This window comes from Littorina saxatilis, linkage group LG10 (assembly GCF_037325665.1).
Source record: "Littorina saxatilis isolate snail1 linkage group LG10, US_GU_Lsax_2.0, whole genome shotgun sequence".
NCBI classification, from domain to species: Eukaryota; Metazoa; Mollusca; class Gastropoda; order Littorinimorpha; family Littorinidae; genus Littorina; species Littorina saxatilis.
In genome coordinates, this window is record NC_090254.1 from 32,815,948 (window position 1) to 32,825,947 (window position 10,000).

The following is a 10,000-nucleotide window of genomic DNA, read 5'->3' on the forward strand; positions in this document are numbered from 1 at the left end:
TGATGAGTAATGACGTCAAATTAAGAAACAAATAAATAAATCTCTCTATTTAGTATGGGTTGTTAAAAATTAAGAAAAGAAATTGCACAACATATTTTAGTCTGGGTAATTGATCATTAAAGTAAGGAAAGCCTAAAAATAGAAGTTTGGTGTGGCTTACTCCGTTTTGTTTTCTAGAGGAAACCGACACAACACACTTTAGTATTAATTACTGGTTAATTTCTAACTCAGAAAAACCAGCATAGTGCAGTTTGGTATGAATAATTAATGGTTTATTTCCTACTCAGAACAATAATAATAATAATTGTCAGTAAGTACTGGTGTCACATGACTGATGTGAACCAGTTGATTGGCTAATGGCGATGCGCTAAAACTGTTAGCGCACTCTTGGAGTGCGCTAACTTTTCCACAGAGCGTATTCTTCCGCCCTTTGCCTAAGCGAGACTGTGCTCTCATCCTCAGAATTAATTAATGACATGTAGCTTATATTCTCCACAATACCAAATGACCATAAATTCCCTGCTTCTCAATTAAAGCAGAAGTGTTTTGTTTTTTCTGACAGATTGCATGTGCCTGTGCCAGTGCCAGTGATCTAAAAATAGAAGCCGCTGTGTTTCATCTAATTTTCGCTGACTTGCATAGATTCTTCTCATATGCCGTGTTAGTGGCATGTAGCTTATCATCCACATTACCAAATGATGAGTTAGTATACAATTCCCAGCGGCTAACAGAAAACACAAGTGTTATTCCGATAACGTACCAGCTAGACCAGTTTGGAAGACTTGACTCGATCGACTCTGTGGCAGACTACACAGAAATACGACTACATCAGTTCAGTAAATGAATGGTTTCCGAATTATTATTTCAAGGCAAGAACAATCGTAATCGAAAACGTGTAAGGTTCAGAACGTTCTTGCCATATATATATCATGCATGCAGACTCAGTGCACTGCAGACTGCAGTGGTTCGATTGCCCAGGTAGCGGCCTAGCAGACGACATTAACCCCGCTCAGCAAATTAACATGTTGGGCAAATGTGAACGAAAAAACGATGGGGATATAATACGTGTAGGGTTCAGAGCATTCTTACCGTTCATATTTAGTATCAGACTCCCCGATGAGTGAAGATACAACACGAGAAATATGCCACATTTGTTTTGAAAATGTGCGAACCGTCGAGTACCGCTTCGAGTCAATTCAAGGGGAGTCACTCCGCACAGTCAATCCGTCGAAGCTCGACTGGAGGTTTCGAATCGCAAATAATGAAGAGCACATTCCTTTCTCCGAGTTCAAATGAGGTCTCTCTGAAAGATCATCACTGTTCAGATTAACGCTACACTGGAATTTACCAACAGAAATTAAAATGCGTGTGACGAAAGCACGACACACTTGAGACACCCCACACAAAAGTAGATCTTTACTGTACACGACCTGACCACACAGTTATGCCTATTCAAATGCGCGTTGCAAAATGTGCGTTTGGAATCTTCTTTTTTCTATGGCGGTACTGACAATATCGTTATTGAAACAATCCCAGTGCACTGAGGGATTTATAGAGCAAATCTCGAAAATAATTATTGAACTCAGCGCTCTATAAATCCCATAGTGCACTGGGATGTCTCAATAACTTAAATAATAATTATAATAATATTCATAATAATCATCATAATAATAATGATAATAATAATAATAATAATACGAGAATTTATAACGCGCACATATTTCACCACAAGGCGACTCAAGGCGCACTCTACTTAGTACAGTCTTGTACAGAAGATTAAAAACTGAAACTAAGAAAACCCCACACAGCACAGCTAGTTCATTGAAGATATTTGAAAGCCGAGAAATAATACACAGTACCATGTATTATGAATTAATAAGTGAGGAAACCCTGCATCATACCGTTTAGGATGAATCATTGAAGATGGAAACTGAGAAAAATCTTCACAGCAGACTCGATTGTGGATTGTCAAAAACAGATTTTTTTTTTAAACTACAAAGTACAATTTTTGCATAGATTACTGGAAGGTTTTTTTCTAATTGAAGAAACACAACACTGTATAGTTTTGTTTAGAATACTGGTTAATTTCTAACACGGGAAAATCTATTCGGTACAGTTTTGGATAGATTGTTAAAAAATGAAACTAAGCAAAATCTATACGGTAAAGATTAGTATGGATTGCGGGTTAAGTTCTAAATCTCTGTCCTCAGTGCAGTTTATTATGGAAAACGAGTTAATATTTAACTCAGGGAAATACAATGGTACTATTTCGTGCACAAAAACAGAAAACTCAAACTGAAATATCTTGCACAACATTGCGGAAAAGTGAATGCCGATACCACGAAAACAAAACAATACAATTTAGTGTGGATAGCGGGATATTTTAGTAATTGCATTTAAGTTTTATCGTGTGTCATTGTATTTCGTTTACGTTTTTACTGTTTTATACTTGTGCTGTTGTGTCTGTTAGTTTTGTCATTACAGCGTTTAATTTTGCGTGTGGGTTTTTTTTCTTTCTTAATTCATTGACATATTATATTTGTCAAGTCTGACTTCAATTTACCCATTTTGTATCATTTTCATTATTCCCACGAATGAAATAAAATGAAAATGAAAATAAAATAAAATGAAAATGAAAATGAAAACCCGACGCATTCTGTCATAACAAAGTTCGAGCCTTTCCGAGTCATCGTTAATTTTAAAAGAACGTTAGACCTTGCCTCGGTACGGTGAGTATTGTTAAACCCAACACATCACAGCAAACCCAAAGAGTTGGATGCCAAATACAGAAAACAGCGGATTTGTGGCCAGGGAAGCACCCGCTAACAAAGTTAGGAGCACCCCCTAACAAGCACCCCCTAACAAAGTTCGAGCCTTTCCGAGTCATCGTTAATTTTAAAAGAACGTTAGACCTTGCTTCGGTGAGTATTGTTAAACCCAACACATCACAGCAAACCCAAACAGTTGGATGCCAAATACAAAAACCAGCGGATTTGTGGCCAGGGAAGCACCCCCCGCCCTCCCCCCCCCCCCCCCCCCCCCCCCGGACAATAATCTTGTCTCAGAAACTGTTGAATAAACTTTACGTGCATGAGAAACTGATCCCAAAGAAAATAATTATATGTGACCCTCCACCACAGATTGAGTCGGATGTCACCTCGCAGGGTTCTGCGCTAGGCCTTATATACGTCCGGGGGGTGTAAGGTATCAGTGTGAGGATCACCTTAGTCACAGGCTTATAACTCAAACAGTTTTTGCTCTTTTCTATAACGGTTTTCACCACTGGATAGAGCTTCAAAATTTCTTTAAGACAATGTAAAAAATATAAAAATCATGCAAAGGTTACATGCGACTCATTCCGTGGTGGAGGGTCACATATCGGCTGAATCACACGCGCAGAAAGTAGCCAATTTAATTTTTGAAGGGGTGTTGAAAGTAAGCTTACTCCGTGTGTCAGTGGCGAGCGATCGTGTTCTGTACACCAATGCAAAACTGTCTTGAATATATATAGCCCTTAAACTTTTGTTTTTTGTTTCTTTGTAAACTGACTTTAAATTAACTTTCGAAACAATCTGTCCAATTAAAGAGAGAAAAAAAGTTACGAAGGAATGACGAACAAAGTCAGGTAAGAGATAAATGAAAAGAGAAATACAAAAGAAAGAAAGAATTAGAATGACCCAACAATCCAATTTTTTTTTATTGTGGAGATTACGCTTAACACAAATTATTCCTCCCCAAAAAGGATTGTAATCTGTTTAGAGATAAAGAGAAGAAAAGAAAAACCCAAAAAAAGGCTTTAGAAAAATAACAGAAGAACAGAAAAAAAAGAAAGATAAGAAAGAGAAAATGCACGAATGAATGAATGAATAAATAAATAAATGAATGAATGAATGAAAAATAAAGAAAGACCCGTGGATGTCCATTTTGTCAAAAGCAAATAACGCAAAACACACATTTTATCTGTTTAAAACCATATCTACTTAACTTAACAGGACAAAAATTAGTAAGTTAAAAAAAAAAAGACAGAAGGAAGGGAAGATGTATCGGGAGATTACGCAAATTATTTCTCTATAAAAAGTGGGATTTTTTTGTTTAGAGATAAAGAGAAGGAGGAAAATACAGAATAAAATCTTTAGAAAAATAACAAAGAAGAAAAAGAAGGAAGGCAATAGAGAAAGAATAGATGAATGAATGAATGAATGAATGAATGAAAAATAAAGAAAGACCCGTGGATGTCCATTTTGTCAAAAGCAAATAACACAAAAGACACATTTTATCTGTATAAAACTAATCTACTAAACTGTAACAGGACAAAAAGGAATAGGTTAAAAAAAATTAAAACAAAGAAGGAAGGGAAAATGTATTGAGAGATTACGATTTACGCAAATTCTTTCTCTATAAAAAGTATTGGTTTTTTGTTTACAGATGAAGAGAAGAAAAAACACACAAAAACAGAATAAAGGGCTTTAGATAGCAGAGAAGGAAAAGAATAAAAGAAAGGAAAAAAACAGAGAATGAATCCGTAAATGAATGAATGAATGAACGAACGAATGAATGAATGGATGGATGAATTAATTAATTAATTAATTAATTAATTAACTGAATAAATGAATGAATGAATGAATGAATGAATGACAAATAAAGAAAGAACCGTGAATCTCCATTTTGTTACAAGCAAAAAACGCAAAACACACGTTTTATCTGTATAAAAATAGTCTACTAAACTGCTACAAGACAAAAATTAGTAAGTTGAAGAAAGAAAGAAGAAAGGGAAGATGTACAAAAGAAAGAAAGAAAAAAAGAAAGAAAGATAGAAAGAAAAGCAAGACAAATAAGAGAGATTGAAAGGCAAATAATAAATACAGAATAAAAGGACAATATTCCTATACACACATTGTGCCTCACTTTCGAGAGGTAGCTTACAATAAAATAGAATTAAAACAACACCCACAGAATAAAAATTTAAAAAAGGAAAGTGTCCTTAGCACGCACAGATACGAATACACACACATTGGTAATTGCCCTTAAACACAGCCCACTTCGTCAACATAACGGGCCAAAGAATCTAGACGCAGCCATCGTCGAACGCTGAAGAAGAAGAAGAAGAATTGCCCTTAACTTGTTGAGTTCAAAATTTAGATCTGCAAAGTGTCTTGTTTCAAGAAACGATCAAGCCGTGAACTTCAAATGCTTCTTCTCGGGAAAGTCGGTAGAGTATGTAGATGTCTGTCTGTCTGTCTGTCTGTCTGTCTGTCTGTCTGTCTGTATCTGTGTCTGTCTGTATCTCTCTCTCTCTCTCTTTCTCTCTCTCTCTCTCTCTCTCTCTCTCTCTCTGTCTGTCTCTTTCTCTATGTCTGTCTCTCTCTGTCTCTCTCTCTGTCTCTCTGTCTCTCTTTCTCTCTCTCCCTCTCTCTCTCTCTCTCTCTCTCTCCCTCTCTCTCTCTCTCTCTCTCTCTTTCTGTGTGTGTGTCTCTCATTCTCTCTCTCTATGTCTGTCTGTCTCTCTCTCTGTCTCTCTCTCTCTGTCTGACTGAGTTTCGGTCTCTGTCTCTATCTCTGTCTCTATCTCTCTCTGTCTGTGTCTCTCCCTGTCTCTTCTTCTCTCTCTCTCTCTCTCTCTCTCTCTCTCTCTCTCTCTCTCTCTCTCTCTCTTCTCTGTCTATCTGTCGGCCAGTCTTTCTGTCTGTCTGTCTGTCTGTCTGTCTGTCTGTCTGTCTGCCTGCCTGTCAGTCTGTGTGTGTGTGTGTGTATGTCTGTCATGTCAAATAGACCGTCTCATCGACCGTCCTATTGTCATCACAATTAACTTCCAAGAACCTTTGTCTTTTTGTCTTTGTTCCTATTCATACTCCATGTATCAAGTACAGTACATGCCTGCCGACTTTTAAACCTGAGAGTATTTTACAAGCTGTCGTTTTAGGCTTACTTGCTTGTCTTTTTTCGTCTACACCTTATTGTCAATTATATATACATGTTAGCACAAGCAGAACTAAAAACTCATCTGTCACACCATTTAATTACACTTTTTAGAAATACCTTCTCCGCCACCTCAAAGCTTAATAAAAAATAAAAAAAGCAATTAGTAACTCGTTTCAAAACCTTCACTAACACGATCTAAACAAAAATGAACTAACTAGTAAAATCTTCTTACTGGTAAAATGTACTAAATAGACAATAGTTCTACTCTGTGACTCGGTCCTACTATCCTACGTACCTGACCCGTCGTGAAGAGACAGAGGTTTAATCTTACCTGCGTGTAGGTAATTCAGCTCAGGTGTAAACGCACCTGCCTTGCGCGAAGCAACGTGGCCGAATTGTGCACGCGCAGAATAGACAGCGTGCCTTTCAACACCAAAGTTCGTTGAGTCACACCTTGCAGAAAGCTTCTTTTTTTTTATTTTATTTTTTTTATTATTTTCGTTTTATTTTGTCATAGCACAAAGGCCGATAACCATGCAGTAACAGCTGCCTGAAGACGAGGAGAGGTCATCAGAGGGTGACATGCCCTTGGTTGTCTGCTGGCTTAAGGCGCAGTTTTAAAATCAATTAAAAGTATTGCACGAGAATGATTTTACTAGGTTGACTGTGTCACGTCTACTGGTTTGGCTAACTGCGTGTAGCGGCCACTGAGGTAGTGGCGAAGGTGGTTTGATTTGTGTTTGAGAAGAGAGAAGTAACAACAGAAAGAAAAAGAAAAGGGAAGAACAAACGAACGAAAAAAAGAAAGAAACAAAGAAAATATGTAGCAAACAAACAAATTGAAAAAGCACGAAAGAAAAAAAGAAGGGACTTAACAGAACAGAACCTGAAGAACAAACGAAAGAAAGAAAGAAAGAAAAAAATAATAAAAGACAGAAAGAATGAAGAAAAGAAACAAAAGAACAGAATGCATAATTGAATGAGACAGTACGGAGCAGAATGGCAAGGGGCTGAAGCACACAGCAGAACTGAAAACAAACAGACAGAATACAGACAGAAAACAGAGACAGAAATCAGACAGACAGAAAACACGGTCAGACAACAGACAGACAGAAAACTGACCGACAGAGAACGGACAGATTACATAGACAGAAATCAGAGACAGAAAACGGACAGAATACAGAGAAAGAAATCAGAGACAGAAAGACAGAAATCAGACAGACAGTAAACACGGTCAGAAAACAGACAGACAGAAAACAGACTGACAGAAAACAGACAGAATACAGAGACAGAAATCAGAGACAGAAATCAGACTGACAGAAAACAGACAGACAGAAAACAGACTGACAGAAAACAGACAGACAGAAAACAGACTGACAGAAAACAGACAGACAGAAAACGAACAGAATACAGAGACAGAATACAGAGACAGAAAACAGACAGACAGACAGAAAACGGACAGAATACAGAGACAGAAATCAGACAGACAGAATACAGAGACAGAATACAGAGACAGAAAACAGACAGACAGACAGAAAACGGACAGAATACAGACAAACAAAAAACGGACAGAATACAGAGACAGAAATCAGACAGACAGACAGAAGACAGACAGAAAACAGACAGAATACAGAGACAGAAATCAGACGGACAGAAAACAGACAAACAAAAAACGGACAGAATACAGAGACAGAAATCAGACAGACAGACAGAAGACAGACAGAAAACAGACAGAATACAGAGACAGAAATCAGACGGACAGAAAACAGAGAGAAAGAGAAACATCCCAAAATGATTGTGGTGAGAATGACTTGAATGCAGGAGTTCCAATTTTACCAAAAGAGAAAGCAGAGAGTGCATCTTAAATAAATAAATAATTGAATAAATAGATAGATAAATACATAAATGACTGAATGAATAAAGCAACAAACTAACAAACAGACAAATAAGCAAATAAATAAATAAATAAATAAATAAATAAATACATGAATTTGTCAAATCGGTTTCTCCGTGCTTCTATTTTACGTTGTAATATATTGCAACCATCACTTTATGACTATTGTACAACTCAGAAGCCTATTATACTAGAAGCACCTTACTACCTTTACCAGTAGTCGACACGCGATGATACATATGCCCTTTGACCTTTCCTTGGGGATATCCCGTACTAAAAATAGAATACGGTATTGTGGGAAAGCTGTTCAATGGCACTCACGTACTATTTTCGATTTTCAATACACGACTCAAAACCTTTGGGATAAATCAACAAGTCGCGTAAGGCGAAAATACAATATTTAGTCAAGTAGCTGCCATTTTTCAGCAAGACCGTATACTCGTAGCATCGTCAGTCCACCGCTCATGGCAAAGGCAGTGAAATTGACAAGAAGAGCGGGGTAGTAGTTGCGCTAAGAAGGATAGCACGCTTTTCTGTACCTCTCTTTGTTTTAACTTTCTGAGCGTGTTTTTAATCCAAACATATCATATCTATATGTTTTTGGAATCAGGAACCGACAAGGAATAAGATGAAAGTGTTTTTAAATTGATTTCGACAATTTAATTTTGATAATAATTTTTATATATTTAATTTTCAGAGCTTGTTTTTAATCCGAATATAACATATTTATATGTTTTTGGAATCAGCAAATGATGGAGAATAAGATAAACGTAAATTTGGATCGTTTTATAAATTTTTATTTTTTTTTACAATTTTCAGATTTTTAATGACCAAAGTCATTAATTAATTTTTAAGCCACCAAGCTGAAATGCAATACCGAACCCCGGGCTTCGTCGAAGATTACTTGACCAAAATTTCAACCAATTTGGTTGAAAAATGAGGGCGTGACAGTGCCGCCTCAACTTTCACGAAAAGCCGGATATGACGTCATCAAAGACATTTATCAAAAAAATGAAAAAAACGTTCGGGGATTTCATACCCAGGAACTCTCATGTCAAATTTCATAAAGATCGGTCCAGTAGTTTAGTCTGAATCGCTCTACACACACACACACACACACACAGACACACACACACACACACGCACATACACCCCGACCCTCGTTTCGATTCCCCCTCGATGTTAAAATATTTAGTCAAGTTTTGACTAAATATAAAAAGAATACAATACAAGTATAAAGAGTAGAGAAAAGAAGACAAAGTTGAGAAAAAATGTTTTACAAAAGACTTGCCCATTATGGGACTCGAACTCGACATCGCCGGATCTGCGAGCAAACGTACTACCGCCCCATCACTGCGCCTCTCGACCTAAACGTGTGAAAACTAATACTTCAACTGCAACCATACCTTCCAACGTGCCCGGGTTATTGAACGAGCATTTGTCGGCTAGTCGGTTGCCCCGTTCGTATTTGTGATGTGTACGTTTTCTTGTTCTCATCATTACATGTAGTCGCGGTGTTACCTATAGGGCATTACATTTTCACCAAAGCCGATGTTACAACAAAACAAGTCGCGTAAGGCGAAAATACAATATTTAGTCAAGTAGCTGTCGAACTCACAGAATGAAACTGAACGCAATGCCATTTTTCAGCAAGACCGTATACTCGTAGCATCGTCAGTCCACCGCTCATGGCAAAGGCAGTGAAATTGACAAGAAGAGCAGGGTAGTAGTTGCGCTAAGAAGGATAGCACGCGTTTCTGTACCTCTCTTTGTTTTAACTTTCTGAGCGTGTTTTTAATCCAAACATATCATATCTATATGTTTTTGGAATCAGGAACCGACAAGGAATAAGATGAAAGTGTTTTTAAATTGATTTCGACAATTTAATTTTGATAATAATTTTTATATATTTAATTTTCAGAGCTTGTTTTTAATCCGAATATAACATATTTATATGTTTTTGGAATCAGCAAATGATGGAGAATAAGATAAACGTAAATTTGGATCGTTTTATAAATTTTTATTTTTTTTTACAATTTTCCGATTTTTAATGACCAAAGTCATTAATTAATTTTTAAGCCACCAAGCTGAAATGCAATACCGAACCCCGGGCTTCGTCGAAGATTACTTGACCAAAATTTCAACCAATTTGGTTGAAAAATGAGGGCGTGACAGTGCCGCCTCAAC

The 10,000-nt window shown here is 37.0% G+C and overlaps 1 long non-coding RNA gene across 1 annotated transcript in view; it reads right to left on the minus strand.

Annotated features, from left to right (window-relative positions):
* The window catches only part of LOC138978618 (uncharacterized), a 13,621-nt gene extending 6,872 nt beyond the window's left edge, over positions 1 to 6,749 (minus strand). Inside the window, exon 1 of the long non-coding RNA XR_011459747.1 lies at positions 6,251 to 6,749. This is a non-coding gene — a long non-coding RNA (uncharacterized lncRNA). The remainder of the gene's footprint in view (positions 1 to 6,250) is intronic.
* Positions 6,750 to 10,000: the final 3,251 nt, after the last annotated feature.